General features: G+C 40.7%; 1 protein-coding gene and 1 pseudogene across 3 annotated transcripts in view; one reads left to right on the forward strand and one right to left on the reverse strand.

The window, feature by feature from the left end:
* Positions 1-15386, forward strand: part of KLHL4 (kelch like family member 4) — a 123136-nt gene that overhangs the window by 34491 nt on the left and 73259 nt on the right. The gene's annotated exons all lie outside the window — the stretch shown is intronic.
* Positions 1869-11044, reverse strand: LOC133753633 (28 kDa heat- and acid-stable phosphoprotein-like; annotated as a pseudogene).

Consider the following 15386-nt stretch of genomic DNA (forward strand, 5'->3'; position numbering starts at 1 on the left):
CTCCACTGCCTTCCCGGGCCATAGCAGAGAGCTGGCCTGGAAGAGGGGCAACCGGGACAGAACCGGCGCCCCAAACGGAATGAGACCCCTGGAGTGCCGGTGCCGCAGGTGGAGGATTAGTCTAGTGAGCTGCGGCGCCAGCCCAAGAAACCTTTTTTTTAAAGATTTATTTATTTATTTGAGAGGCAGAATTACAGAAAGTGAGAGGAAGAGACAGAGAGAAAGGTATTCCATCCACTGGTTCACTCCCCAAATGGCCGCAATGGCTGGTGCTCAGCCGATCCGAAACCAGGAGCCGGGACCTTCTTCTAGGTCTCTCATGCAGCTGCAGGGGCCCAAGCACTTGGCCATCCTCCACTGCTTTCCCAGACCATAGCAGAGAGCTGGACTGGAAGAGGAGCAGCTGAGACACGAACCTGCGCCCATATGGAATGCCAGCGCCGTAGGCAGATGCTTAGCCTACTACGCCACAGCGTCGGCCCCAGGAAAAAAAAATTATCAAGAAGAATCAATTCTAGAAATTACCACTATATTCTGAAAATCCAAAAACTATATACTAAGAAACATTTAGGGGCCAGCGCTGTGGCTCACTTGGTTACTTCTCCGCCTGCTGCACTAGCATCCCATATGAGCACTGGGTTCTAGTCCTGGTTGCTCCTCTTTCAGTTCAGCTCTCTGTTATGGCCTGGGAAAGCAGTGGAGGATGGTCCAAGTGCTTGGGCCCCTGCACCCGTATGGGAGACCAGGAAGAAACACCTAGCTCCTGGTTTCGGATCAGCACAGTGCCAGCCGTGGTGGCAATTTGGGGAGTGAACCAATGGAGGGGGAAGACCTTTGTCTCTCTCTCTCTCTCTCACTGCCTATAACTCTACCTGTCAAATAAAAAAAAAACATTTAACATTGTGATGGTATTAAAATACATGTATTGTTCATAGGCATTTCATCAAAATTATCATTTGCTTGCAACATATTGTTTAAGACTTTCATTTATTTATTTATTTGAAAGCCAGCATTACACGGTGTGTGGAAGGGAATCTTTCATTGCTGGTTCACTCCCCAGATGACTGTAACAACCAAGGCTGGGTCAAGATGAAGCCTTGAGTCAGGAGTTTCATCTGAGTCTCCCATGGGGCTGTAGCAGCCCAAACACTTGAGCCATCCTCTACTGCTTTCCCAGGCCATTAGCAGGGAGCTGGATCAGAAGTGGAGAAACTGGGACATGAACCGAACCGGCGCCCACATAGGATGCTGGCACTGCAGGCAGTGGCTTACTTGCTAGGCCACAACACAGGCTTCTAATTTACACAACACTCATAACCAAATGATAGAGACATAAATATGCATATTTTATAAGATTTTTCTAGCATAATATTTATGTTCATATTATCAAAGATGAGGTGGTAGGTTTTTTTTTGGATAATGTCAAGTTTAATTTGCCAAGTAAACATGTAAGTTGTATTTGTGGAGCATTCCTTGGCAGAGTTCTGCATAATAAACAGAGATTTCTTGAAATGATTTGTGGTAGGGTTAAAAACAGGCACTGACCCTGGCCACGTAGGAGCCAATGGGGCCGGGAAAAGCAGAAAGGAGAGGCTTCAGCCAGAGGAGACTGGCCAAGGATAAGCCGTGACCTTCAGGGACCTACAGACCCAAACGAACAGCCACGGTCTGAGTGAGCACCCAGGCAACACAGACTAGGGCTGGTGTCAGATCTGCCAGCAGTGGCCTTTGGCACAATCGCCTACTAATGCGCATCTCCCAGACACGTGGAAGCTCTTCTTACCACCACCACCACCCACCCCCACATCCGATGGTGCAGTCCGGCTACCCAACATGTCATCCCACAGGCTGCACTTGTTCAGGGGCAGTCACTGCCTTGTTTTCCTGACAGTCACGTCATCTCTTTGCTTTCCTTTCCTCTTCTTTCTTCCTTGCTGCCTCCTTCTACTCTTTCTGAAAGATCGCCAGCCAGTCAAGGACAGCGTCGGCTTCCACAGTCTTCCCAGCTAAACGCATGCTCATGTACCGCTTTTGTTGTCTTCTGCTTCGCAATTTCTTCTCATTCCCTCCTTAAAAGTTCTTTCGCCTGGTCCAGATCCAGTTGTGTTGGTTGTCTGTACCACTGGCTTTGGGTTCTCAGTGTCAAGGACCCCTTGCCCGCCTTTGCACTTTTACTGGTAGTCTTCATCTTTAGCCTCACTCGCTCAGTCTGGGCTGAGTCGGAGTCTAGTGATTTCTTCTCCCTTTTGGGGTCACCTCCACTTTCTTGTTGCTTGTCTTCCCTGGTTTTCTGCTTTTCAACCTGGAACAGGGTGTCAGTCTCCTCAGGGGTCCTATACGGCCTTTCTGGGTCTTTGTGGCCTCCCTTCCTCCCTCCTTCAAGGCACCCAGGGTCCAGCGGCTGTGGCAGCGGTCCATGGAACTGACACCGGAACCGGAAATTTTAAGACGAGTTCTGGATTAAGATCCACCTAAATTTTCTGTGATAGCAGCACGATTATAGTGTTCACTTGTTTAAAAGAAAGACACTGTATTTTAAAAACTTACTGGAGAGGCAGGCTTTGTAGCGCAAAGAATTAAGAAGTTCCTCAGGATGCCTACATCCCACATGAAAGTGCAGGTTGGAGTCCAGGCTACTTCCCCTCCAATCCTGCTTCCTGTTAATGTGATCCTGGGAGGCCGCAGGTCGCATTCAAGTGTTTTAGTCCTGTCACCAACGTAGGAAACCCGGATGGAATTCAGGGCTCCTTGCTTTGGCCCAGTCCTGGCTATTGCAGTCATTGACAATGAACCAGTGGATGGAAGATATCTCTCTCTCCCTCCCTCCCTCCCTCCCTCCCTCCCTCTCTCCCTCTTTCTCTCCCTCCCTCCCTCCCTCTCTCTCCCTCTCTCTCTCTCTCTCAAATAAATAAAAGTAAATAAACTTTTAAAATTTGCTAGAAAGAAAGAAAGGAGGAGGGAGGGAAGAAGGGAAGTATCATATTTTTAGAACTGTATCTGAATTACATGGAATCTGCACTAACATAAGAATTGATAAGAATTGTGTTGCAGTAATTATCATGCATTTGCTGTGACCCTGAGAATCTACTGTACTAATAAAGTTCCTTACAAAAGTGAAAAAATAAAATTTACAGGAAATACAGCGATATATAAACTAGACTGAGGAAGGCATTTGTAAAACGAAGCAAAGTATGATTGTATTATCTGAAAATAGCTATAATTATGGTTATGATATTTTAAAAATAAAGTTAACTATAGTTAATATTTTAGCATTCCCTCGAATAGTATGTTTTAGTCTCTTAGCACCTAGTTATATGTTGTAATACAAGGCAGTGTAGCTTATTTAGTGACGAATGTTCTTGCTGTGTAACTTTATTGCACTTTAAAAATGCAAATTGACCTAATTACGAAGATAATATTTCAAACTTTGTCCTTCCTTTGCTGTCTCCATCATACTTGGTTGACTCTAAGTCCAGATTTTTAACTATGGAGAGTTCCAACGTGTTCCTCTTGTCCTGGTATAATCATTGAAACCAAGTCCCTTTCCGTCTGAAAAGCATTCATATTTGGAAAATAAATGAAACAGTTACCCACTTCACTTCTCTTGGTTCCATGAGGCTGCTATGGTCTTTCAGGGCCTTGTGGCTCCCTCCGTCTAGAACATTTGCTCTTTACATCTCTACTGAGCTCTAGAAGCAAGTGTGATCCCTCTGCTATATCCACAGAACAATTACACTTTTCTTTTCTAATATTTATTATATTTGCAATTGTTTAATGCTGTTAGATTTCTATGAGAGAATGCAGGTGAACAAATATCTCTTGTACTGACTATTGTATTATCAGTACCTAGCACACTGATATTACTCAGAAAAGACAGCCTACAAATATTTATCAGCTTACTTACCCCTATGTACACATAACATATGCCCACATACTAACCAACATGTTGTTCATGGATCATGTAAACTGTCTCCTCTTTTTACAAGCCTCTCCCAATACTCCTAAACTAGATATAGTGACTTTGTTTATCTTAAATCTATATATTTTGTTTGTCCCTGTGTTATATTTTTTTAAAGTTATCTTTCTTTAAGTTTCTAACTTCCTTTAGGTAAGGAACTGTGTCTTATTTACCCTGTTCTCTGCAATGTATGTAGCACATTTCCCTAAACATAACACATGTGCTCAATAAGAATTATTTTGATAAAATTCATGTAACATGAAATTCACCATTCAACCATTTTTAAGTACAAAATTCAGTGGCATTTAGCTTAGCCAAAATGTTGTGCAACCATCATCACTATCAAGTTTACAAAATTTTTCATCATCCCAAAAAGAAACTGAAACCATAGAGCAGTTCCACCTCTTTCTCCACTCCCCCTTACCTACCTGCAACTGTTAGTCGGTCTCTGTGAGTTTCTCTTCCAAATAGTACAAATTATTGGAATCATAGAATATGTGACCGTCATATCTGACCCCTTTAACTTAGCATAATGTTCTCAAGTTTTATACATGTTTTAACCGGCTCTCAGTATTTCATTCCTATATGTGGCTTAATAGTAATCCATAGTATTTTCACAGATATTATTTTCCAATATTTTTTCACCAGTTGATGGATTTGAGTTGGTTCCGTCTTTTAGCTGCTGTGAATAGAGCTGCAGTGACAATCGTTGTACAGATTTTTGCTTCAGAATCTGTTTTCAGTTATTTTGAGTCTATATGTAGGAGTGAAACTGTGGAATAATATGGAATGTCTGTGTTTAGCTTTTAAAGGAGTTCTCAAGCAACTCTCCAGAGTCATTTCACATCCCCACCAGCAGTCTATGAGAGTTTCAATTTCTCTCTATCATTGATGCTACTTGTTACTTTCTCTGTTTCAAAAGCTAAGTAAATAAATAAAAATGTGTTCTAGTTTGCATGAAGTTATGTTTCATTGTAGATTTGATTTGCATTTCCCTAGTGATTAACAATATGGAGCATCTTTTCATGTGCTTCTAGGCCATTTGTATATTTTCATTTGAGAAATGTCTATTCAAATTATTTGCCTATATGTAAGTTAGATTGCTTGTCTTTTGGTTGTTCAGCTGTTAGTATTCTTTATATATTCTTTATGTGAGTGTCAGATACATGATTTTGAAATATTTTCTTCTAGGGTTCAGTGTTGTGGTGCAGCGGATTAAGTTGCTGACTACAACACAGGCATCCCATATGCACTGGTTCTAGTCATAGCTGTTTGTGATTCTGATTCAACTCCATGCTGGTGTGTTTGGAAAGGCAGCAGAGAATGATCCAAGTGCTTTGAGTCCCTGCCACCCACATGAGAGATCTAGATGGAGTTATGAAATTCAGCCTGGCCCAGCCTTGGCTGTTGTGGCCATTTAGGGAGGGAACCAGTGGATGGAGGATCTTTTTCTCTCTCTGTCTTGCCCTATTTCTATGTAACTCTGACTTTCAAAAAAAATCTTTAAAACGATTTTGTTGCATTCTCTGGGATATCTTTTTTTTTATTCTTTTGATAATATGAAGAAAAAAACACTTTAGATTTTGATTAATTCTAATGTATCATTGTTTTCTTTGTAGCTTGTACTTTTGTGACATCCATGATAATGAAGACGTTCTAAGTGTCTTGTAGATTTACTTCTTACATTTAGATTTTTTTATTGACCTTGAGTTATTTTTTATATACAACCTGAGGTATGGGTCCAATTCTAATCATTTGCATGTGGATATTGTGTTTTCCCAGCTTCGTTTGTTGAGGAGACAGTTCTGTGTTTGAATGACCTTGGCACTCTTGCCAAAAAATCAGTTGACCATATAAATATATGTTTAGTTGTGAACTCTCGATTCTATTCCATTGGCTCCTGTGTCTGTCCTTATGCATTACCACACTGTTTTGATTACTGTAGTTCTATATTAAAATTTGAAATTAAGACATGAATCTTTCTACTTCATTCCTCATTTTCAAGACATTTTTTTGGTTGTGTGGGGTCCCTTGATATTATATGTGATACTTATAATCAGATTTTTAAAAATTTCTATAAGAAAAAAACCACTTAGAATTTTAATAGGGAATTCATTGAATCTGTAGATTCTTCTCAGGGATAGGGTACCTTTTTTCTGCCTAGGTCCATTTGCATATTCATAACATCATTCATAGGCCTTACAAAAGTATCAACTTAAAACTTAACTTGCAATATATTATTGCATTTCGAGACCTGCCTGCAGTTGCCTTCCCAGAGCCAGACCAAATGATTTCATGGGCCTTATACAGTCCATGGGCTAGATGTTCCCCGCTCCTGCTTTAGGGAATAGTGCCACTTTAGAAATTTTAATTATCAGGGCTGGCGCTGTGGCATTGCTGGTTAAGCCACCACCTCTAGCTCTGGCATCTCATATGGATACTGGATCTGCTCCTGGCTGCTCCACTTCCAGTCGAGCTCCCTGCTAATGCACCTGAGAAAGCAGTGGAAGATGGCCCAAGTGCTTGAGCCCCTTCACCCATGTGGAAGATCCAGATGAAGCTCCTGGCTCCTGGCTTCAGCCTGGCTCAGCCTTGGCTGTTGTGGCTGTTTGGGGAGTGTGCCAACAGATGGAAGAGCTCTTTCTCTGTGTCTTTCCCATTCTCGGTGTAACACTGCCTTTCAAATAAACAGTTTTTTAAAAAACTTAATTATTCCAAACCATAAAGACAGGATACATTTTCATTCATTTCTATCTGCTTTGCTTTCTTTCAGCAAAAACCACAAAATTTACCATTTTAGCATTTCTTAACCATCTTTCTCCACTTAAAAAATATGTCTTTCCAAAAAGCCAAAAAGTTCAAAATACGGGTGAGCAATTTCAGATTGGTTTTGCTTCCTTGATTAAAGCATGTTTCCTAGGGGATGCCCATGGAGTGAACTCCTCCAAGTTGGGTCCAGATATGGAGGAAATTCCCAGAACTCAGCTGTCCTCAGTGATGTAGAGCCCTTTGGGTCAGCCTTTGGGCCCCTGAGTTGGTCTGGAGTCACCTGGGCATGGATACCAAATAGGCAGGTTAAGCCACTTGAGGAAGGTGAAGGATTTGATACAGAGCAGGCACTTTGCTGGGCATCACTCTGAGTATGGGACAAGTTTGAAGGCTAGGTGCTGGAACGCTTGCTTCTGGTGCAGGCTGAGTTGGCCGTTGGGGTAAGATTAGTCTGAGAGCATACCATTCTTTAGAGGGAAGGGCTTCTGTATCAAGTAATAGGAAATGACTGACCACAAGGCACCAACTGTAGACTCTGAGCTGTCAACATCACCAGCACTTTGTACAGATCCTTGGGTCCAACGTACCCCATCAACTCCAGGAACTGTCAAGCACACCCAACCAGGTGTCAGCTCGATGGCTTTTGATGGTGGAGATGAGCTGGGGTAGGGGTCCCATCCACTGCAGTCCCTATGACACAGCAACTAATACAGGCCCATCTTTGCAGGGCCCGCCTCCTTGTACACTTTCAAGTTCCTCTGGACCTGGATCACAGTGTTTGCAGCCAAATTCACTCTCAGGCCCCAGAGAAGGCAACCCAGAGCCTACACATTTTGAAACATATTGCGACTCTTATCTGGGCCAGGCCCTCCATTTTAACAATTTTTGACTATATAGTTCTGTGACATTTAGTACACTCACACTATCACTATTATCAATCTCCAAAACATTTTTTGTGATACTCAGGTGAAACTTCATACAAATTAAAAAAAAAAAAAAAAGGAAAATCCATTCCTCCCTCCCCTTTATCCCAGGTAACTACTATTATACTTTCTGTCTCTATGAATTTGAATATTCTAAGGTACTTCATATAAATGGAAACATGGAACATCTCTGTCTTTCTATTGCTTATTTTACTTAGCATAATGTCTTCAGTTCATGTTATAATGTGTGTTAAAATTTCAAATCATTTCAAAAATAATACTCCAATATACGTATATAGCATTCTTTGTTTATCCATTCATCAATTCACAGCTTTTTGAGTTACTTGCACCTTTTGGCTCCTGTGACTAATACTGCTGTGACTAGTGCTGTGCAAGTACCTACTCGAGTTTCTGCTTTCATGACTTTGGGTAAATACCCAGAATTTTAATTAATGGATCATACAGTAATTCTATGATTGATTTTTTTGAGAAACTGCCATACTGTTTTCCACAAAGGCACTTTGTTACATACATTAGAATCCCGAAGGGGTTCTAATATTTACACAGCTCCAACAATCCATATTATTTTAATGTTTCATGTTTTACTTTGGTATAATAGTCATCATGTGTGTGATATCTCATTTTGGTTTCTTTCACCTTGAAGTATGATGTTGGCTGCCAATTTTTTATAAGCAACGTTTTTCAAGTTAAGGAAATTCCCTTCTACTTTTAGTTCATTATTTTAATCAAGAAAGGATTTCGGACTTTTCAAATGATTTTTCTGCATCAATATTGTTGTGTACTTTTTCCATTCATTACATTAATATAGTTTACTACATTAAATGACTTTTGAATTTTTGAACCAAGTTTTCCTGGACAAAACTCACTTGATCATCGTGTATAAAGCTTGTAATATGCTGCTGAATTTGGTTTACTAGTATTTTGTTAATTTTTGTATCTGCATTTGTAATTCATTTTTATTGTTTTGTGATGACTTTGTTAACATTGTAATGCTGGCCTCATAGGATGAGTTGGGAAGTGTTATCTCCTCTTCTATTTATTGGAAGAGTTAGAAATATTGATGTTAATTCCTTTACAAAATTTTGGTATCCTTTACAAACGTCAAGCCAAGCAGTCCTGACTTTTCTTCACGGAGAAGTTTTTTATTAACAGTTCAATCACTTTAGTCATGATAGTCCTGTTCAGATTTTCTGTTTCATCTTTATGGATTTGTTATTTTGAGTCTTTCTAGAAGTTTGTCTGTTTCACTTAAGATAATGAATTTGTTGGCATAAAATTGCTTATAGTGTACTTTTTAAAATAAACATTTATTTATTTATTTGAAAGGCAGAGTTACAGAGAAAGACAGAGGGAGAGACAGACAGAGTGAAATCTTTCATCTGTTGGTTCATTCCCCAACAGCTGAGGCTGGGCATTGTCAAAGCCAGGCGTCTGGAACTCCATCTGGGTCTCTCACGTGGGTGGCAGGGGCCCAAGTACTTGGGTCATCTTCTCTGCCTTCCAAGATGCGTTAGCAGGGAGCTGGATCAGAAGTGGGGCAGCCAGGATGCAAACTGGTGCTCCTATGGGATGCTGGCATCACACGCAGCAGCTTACCCTGCTGTACAACAATGCTGACCCCTCTGGTGTATTGTTGTAATCCTTTTTATTCTGCAGATCAATAGTATTGTTGAATATTTTGTTTATGATTTGAGTGAGGTCTCTGTTCTTTGCTTGGTCAGTCTAGCTAAATGTTTGTTGATTTTATTTTTTTCAAAAAAACAACTTTTAGTTTCACTGATTCTGTTATTTTATAGTTTTTTTTTTAAATGTTCTATGATTTCTTTCTTTCTTTCTTTTTTTTTTTTTTTTTTTTTTTTTGACAGGCAGAGTTAGACAGTGAGAGTGAGAGACAGAGAGAAAGGTCTTCCTTTGCTGTTGGTTCACCCTCCATGACCGCCGCGGCCGGCGTGCTGTGGCCAGCGCACAGTGCTGAACCGAAGGCAGGAGCCAGGTGCTTATCCTGGTCTCCCGTGCAGGTGCAGGGCCCAAGCACTTGGGCCATCCTCCACTGTACTCCTGGGCCATAGCAGAGAGCTGGCCTGGAAGAGGGGCAACTGGGACAGAATCCGGCGCCCCGACCGGGACTAGAAACCCGGTGTGCCGACACCGCAGGCGGAGGATTAGCATATTGAGCCACGGCGCCGGTTTATAGTTTCCTTTTTTGAGAATCTCCACTGCAATGCCAGCTTCCCCTCTTCAGTTAGATGTGTGTTCATATTGCCCTTTTTTATTTCCTTAAGAGGTAAAATTAGGTTAATGTGTTTCTTGTTTTCTAATATATATGTTTGAGACTATGAAATCCCATCTAATTACTGCTTTCACTGTATCCCATAATTTTAAGTATTTTGTGCTTTTTAAAATTCATCTAGATATATTTTCTCATTTCTGTTGTGATTGTTTTGATATTTCACTGGTTATTTAAAAATGTGTCATTTAATTTCTAAATATTTCTGAATTTTCCACTTTTCCTTCTATTATTATTTATTTATAGTTGTGTTCCATTGTGGTCTGAGAAGACATTTTGTATATTTTCCTTCTAAAAAAAATCATCAAGACTTCTTTTATAGCCTAACATTCAGAATATCCCATGTGCTCTTGGGAAGAATATACATTATGCTGTTTTGGAGTCAAGAGTTCTGTATGGGTTTGTTAGGTCTTGCCAGTTTATAATATTGCTCAATCCCATTATTTCCTTGTAATCCTTCCATCAACTTGTTGTATTATTGAAAATTGAGATTGAAGTCTCCAACTGTGATTATTAAACAATGTACTTCTCACTGAAATTCTGTAAGATTTTGCTTCATATGATTTGTTCCTGTGTTGTTGGTATGTATGTGATGATAATTGTTAGGTTTTTCTAATGAATCTAATATTCCAATGTATTTTAATTAAGATCTGTTTCATTTGATACTGTAGTCCCTACTTATCTGCATTTTCCCCTTTCAGCAGTTTTATTTACCTGTGATAATCCATAGTATGAAAATATTTAATATGAAAAACTCTGGAAATAAACATTTCATAGCTTTTCATTTTGTGCTGTTCTGAGTGCCATGAAGAAATCTCACAGCATCCTGCTCTATCCCGCTTGGGGCATGAATCATCATTTTGTGCAGCTTAGTCCAACAGGACCTGCTACCAACCATTAGTCACTTAGTAGCCCTTTCAGTTATCAGATCCCTGTGCTCTGACCACACTGAAGACAGATGGCAACACTGTCATGGCTGCAGTCCAGAACCTGGCCCTCATCACCCTCCCCACCCCCATCTAGACAGCCGCCCTGGGAAAACAAATCATACTGTAATGCTCTATTAGTCTTTGTGTTAGCCTTCATCGTCTGATTGCATGGACTTTCTATGTCAGCCATGGGTGAAAGCTTACAGTCTTCTTAGGCCTTTAATGATCATGCATCCATCCTTGGCCATGTGAGTGTCTTTCTGGATTTTAGGTATACAGAAGAACCTGTCAAAGCCCTTGTTCCCTTATGTATCGCCTTTCCTAGACACAACCTTTCCAGGATTTTTGGTCTCTCTACTCCCTGACTTTTTATCCTTTTCCCAGGAAGTTATGGTTATTAAATTGTCCTTCAAATGCTTTAGAAAAACATCCTTCAAGAGGCTGTTGCAGTCCTGAGAAATCTCTGAGACAGGCAAGATTAAAGGTGGTCCCAGAGTCCATCCTCCAAGGAATCACCAAAGAAGCCATGGTCACAAACGTAATTGTTTGAGATTGATGGCCACATTGCTCCCTGTGGCACCAGCAAGCCCCATCAGGATTATGGGCACAGTCATCACCTGTCTGAGGGATGGGGGATTCTTTTTTTTTTTTAATTTGACAGAGTTATAGACAGAGAGAGACAGAGAGAAAGGTCTTCCTTCCATTGGTTCACTCCCCAAATGGCCGCTAAGGCTGGTGCTGCGCCGATCCAAAGCCAAGAGCCAGGTGCTTCTTCCTGGTCTCCCATGCGGGTGAAGGGCCTAAGCACATGGGCCATCCTCCACTGCCTTCCCGGGCCACAGCAGAGAGCTGGACTGCAAGAGGAGCAACCAGGACTAGAACCTGGTGCCATATGGGATGCCGGTGCTGCAGGCGGAGGATTAGCCAAGTGAGCCATGGCGCCGGCCCAAGGGATGGGGAATTCTTCAGAAATAATCCCAGTCCTTTGTGTCCATGAATATTATATCAAGGAATACGAATCATGCATTCATTCACTTAAATATAAGGAATAGCTGGCTTTTAAAAAAGATTCATTTATTTTGTTTGAGAGGCAGAGTTACAAAGAGAGGGGTAGGAGAGACAGAAAGAAATCTTCCATGCTTTGGGTCACTCCCTAAATGGCCTCAACAGCCAGGGCTGGACCACATCCAAGCCAAGAGCCAAGAGCTTCATCTGGGTCTCCCACATGGGTGGCAGGAGCCCAGGCACTTGGACCATCTTCTACTGCTTTTCTCAGGCCATTAGCAGGGAGCTGGATCAGAAGTGGAGCAGCCAGGACCTATTTGGGATGCCAGTGTCACAGGTGCGATTTATCCTACTATGCCACAACTCCAGCCTTAGAATATCTGACTTTGATATGCTTCACCTGTTCAATGATTGCAAAACTAAAATGCTCATTAAAAGAAATATTTTTATTTCTCTAAAACCAAAAGAGTGGTAGGATATCAAATGTCATATTTAATTTGTCTCTATATGGAGCTAAAGACAATTTTGTTTGATACATTTATACAGTCATCATTTTAGATTCTTACAAATAAAATGAATCTGTCCAAGAATTTAAGCAAACTTTGCCAGTTTCAATTCTTTGCATTGCATCTTCATGTAAGATATGATGCACATTTATGCATGCTGTCTTACAGGCTGTGTTTATATAGAAAATATTAACAGGAAATTTAATTACAACCTTTCTACCATACACATCAAAGGTCACAGAGTGGAGTTGAATTAAGTCCAAATTTCGGTGCCATTTCGAAGTGCCTATGAGTGATGCAGCTAAGCTACTGCTGAATCAGGAACATTTTGGCATTGATCTGCTTCTTCTGTCTTTGTGTGCTCAACTGGAAAATGTGGGAACTTGTGTTTCATTCCTACCCACTCAAGTATTATATTGGTCTATTTATTTTTAACTATCTTTTATTTGAAAGAGTGACTGAAAGGAAGAGGGAGGGAGGGAAGAAAGGAAGAAGGAAGGAGGGAGAGGGAGAGAGAGAGAGAGAGAGAGAGAGAGAGATCATCCATCTGCTGGTTCACTCCCCAAGTGAGTGTGACACCTAGAGTTGGGTCAGGTTGAAGCTAGGAGCCAGGAGCTCCATCGTGGTCTCCCACGTGAGTGCCAAGGGACCCAAGCACTTCGGCCATCTTCCATTGATTTCTCAGGCACATTTGCTAAATGGACAAATACATTTCTACATTCTGTTTAGAACATCCTTCGGATAGCAAGAGACTATATAACCTTCTATGAAGTGTGTCTCAAAGGACTTTAGGAAATAAATTATACAAGAAGTGAGTGGTAGTTTTATCTCCACACACAGTATGGATGCAGCTTCAGTAACATCACAGCTGCATTAAAACATAGCTATAGGGAAATGGGCTGAACCCATTGGGACTTTTGAAGCTTTGTTTCTCTCTGTAGAGTTCTGCAGCTATCACTTCTAATTTACATGTAAAAATACTGAAACTACAAACAGTCCCTTGGGCAACCTTCCAAACTCTGAATTGCCTGAAAGAATCAGGCCTGTGCTATCTGTTAAAGTTATGCAGACGCTGACAAAATTTAAAATATCATTAGTCACTATTAATTTGCATTTAATCTCCAAAATTAATTAAGAAAAATACAAATTAGACAAGATGTTCTAGAAAAAGAGATGATTTTGTTTGTGCCTAAGACTGGCTTTCTAGAGAAAACCTACCTGTATTCAAAACATGATTGTGGCCGGCGCCGCGGCTCAATAGGCTAATCCTCCGCCTAGCGGTGCCGGCACACCGGGTTCTAGTCCCGGTCAGGGCACCGATCCTGTCCCGGTTGCCCCTCTTCCAGGCCAGCTCTCTGCTGTGGCCAGGGAGTGCAGTGGAGGATGGCCCAAGCCCTTGGGCCCTGCACCCCATGGGAGACCAGGATAAACACCTGGCTCCTGCCATCGGATCAGCGCGGTGCGCCGGCCGCAGCGCACTACCGCGGCGGCCATTGGAGGGTGAACCAACGGCAAAAGGAAGACCTTTCTCTCTGTCTCTGTCTCTCACTGTCCACTCTGCCTGTCAAAAATAAAAATAAAAATAAAAAAAATGATTGTGTTGGTTTAAGCAGTTTATATAATCACTCTGTATAGCCCGTTGCCTCATCAATGACAGTAGCATCATATCTTTATACTAAATTTATCTTCTGTATATAAAAAGAAAAAAAAAGAATATAGTTGAGACGATTAAGTTATTGTTATGTATAGAGTATTTGGAAAAATATCTGTCATGTTGCAAGTGATCATTCAATATTGACTGGTAATTATTAATTTTTGTTTATTTTTTGAGTGCCAAAAAGGCAGAGAGAAAGAGACAAACATGCACATATACAGAGAGAGAGAGAAAGAGAGATATGAAAGGTCTTCCATCCACTGGTTTCACTCCACGAATGCCCGAAACGCCCAGGGATCAGCCAGACTGAAGCCTAGAGTTTGGAGTTCAATCTGGATTTCCCATGTGGTTGGCAGGGACTCAGTTACTGGAGCAATCAGTTGTTGCCTCCCAGGGTGTACGTAGTTAGGAAGTTAGAATTGAAAGCAATGCCAGGACTCAAACTTAAGCATTCCAAAACAACATCTTAACCACTGCACCAAATGCATGTCTCAACTGTGATTATTATTGATATTGACAGTGAAGCTAGAGATCATTCCAGTATAGAAAAATTTCTTTAACTTAAGGAATTGAAATTCCAATATCTTTTCATCACTTTACTTTGATTGGGAGGAATAATATCTTCAGTGTTTATCTAAATCTCTGTTTATATTTCTTGATGGCACAGGTATTCACTCAGACTTTTCTTGTAACAAAATATCTTCTTACTCTTCTTCTTCATTTTGTTCCTAATATTTGTAATGTAATTTTGATTGAAACTCTGTGAGAAAAAGAAATTACGGTAAACTTCAGACTTACAGAATACATATAGAAATGAGATAAGATAGAGTTTATTTCAAGGAGCCAGCATTTTGATAGTTCATGTTTGTTTTAGCATCTGTAGAAGCTGAGGATGGCACAAGGCTGAAAACACTGTTTCCAGGGAAACTGTAAGAGCTTCTACGGAAGGTCATGGACTGTTCACATATGTTATACTGTATGATGGATCAGCATGGTGCCTTGTACATGGTGGACTGTCAATAAATATTTTAAGTTGAATGAATTGGCTTTGTACATCCTATTTTATAGTAGTTTTTAGAAAGTGCCATCTTCCCATCAGTTGGTATTGGATGCAGAGGGATCATCCCAGGGACAAGAACACTGAATTTATCATACTCTCCCTGTGCAGAGAACGCCAATTTGTTCATTTGAATTTGCCTTTTTTTTTAACTAATTGATTTTATGGAATTTGACAATATAGGGATAGAACTCTTATTTCTATGCGATTTTGAGAAGAAACAAAGTTACATTTAATACAGATAACCCAGGTAAGACTATTAACAATATACATTCAA

The sequence above is a fragment of the Lepus europaeus genome, chromosome X (assembly GCF_033115175.1).
Source record: "Lepus europaeus isolate LE1 chromosome X, mLepTim1.pri, whole genome shotgun sequence".
Lineage (NCBI taxonomy): Eukaryota > Metazoa > Chordata > Mammalia > Lagomorpha > Leporidae > Lepus > Lepus europaeus.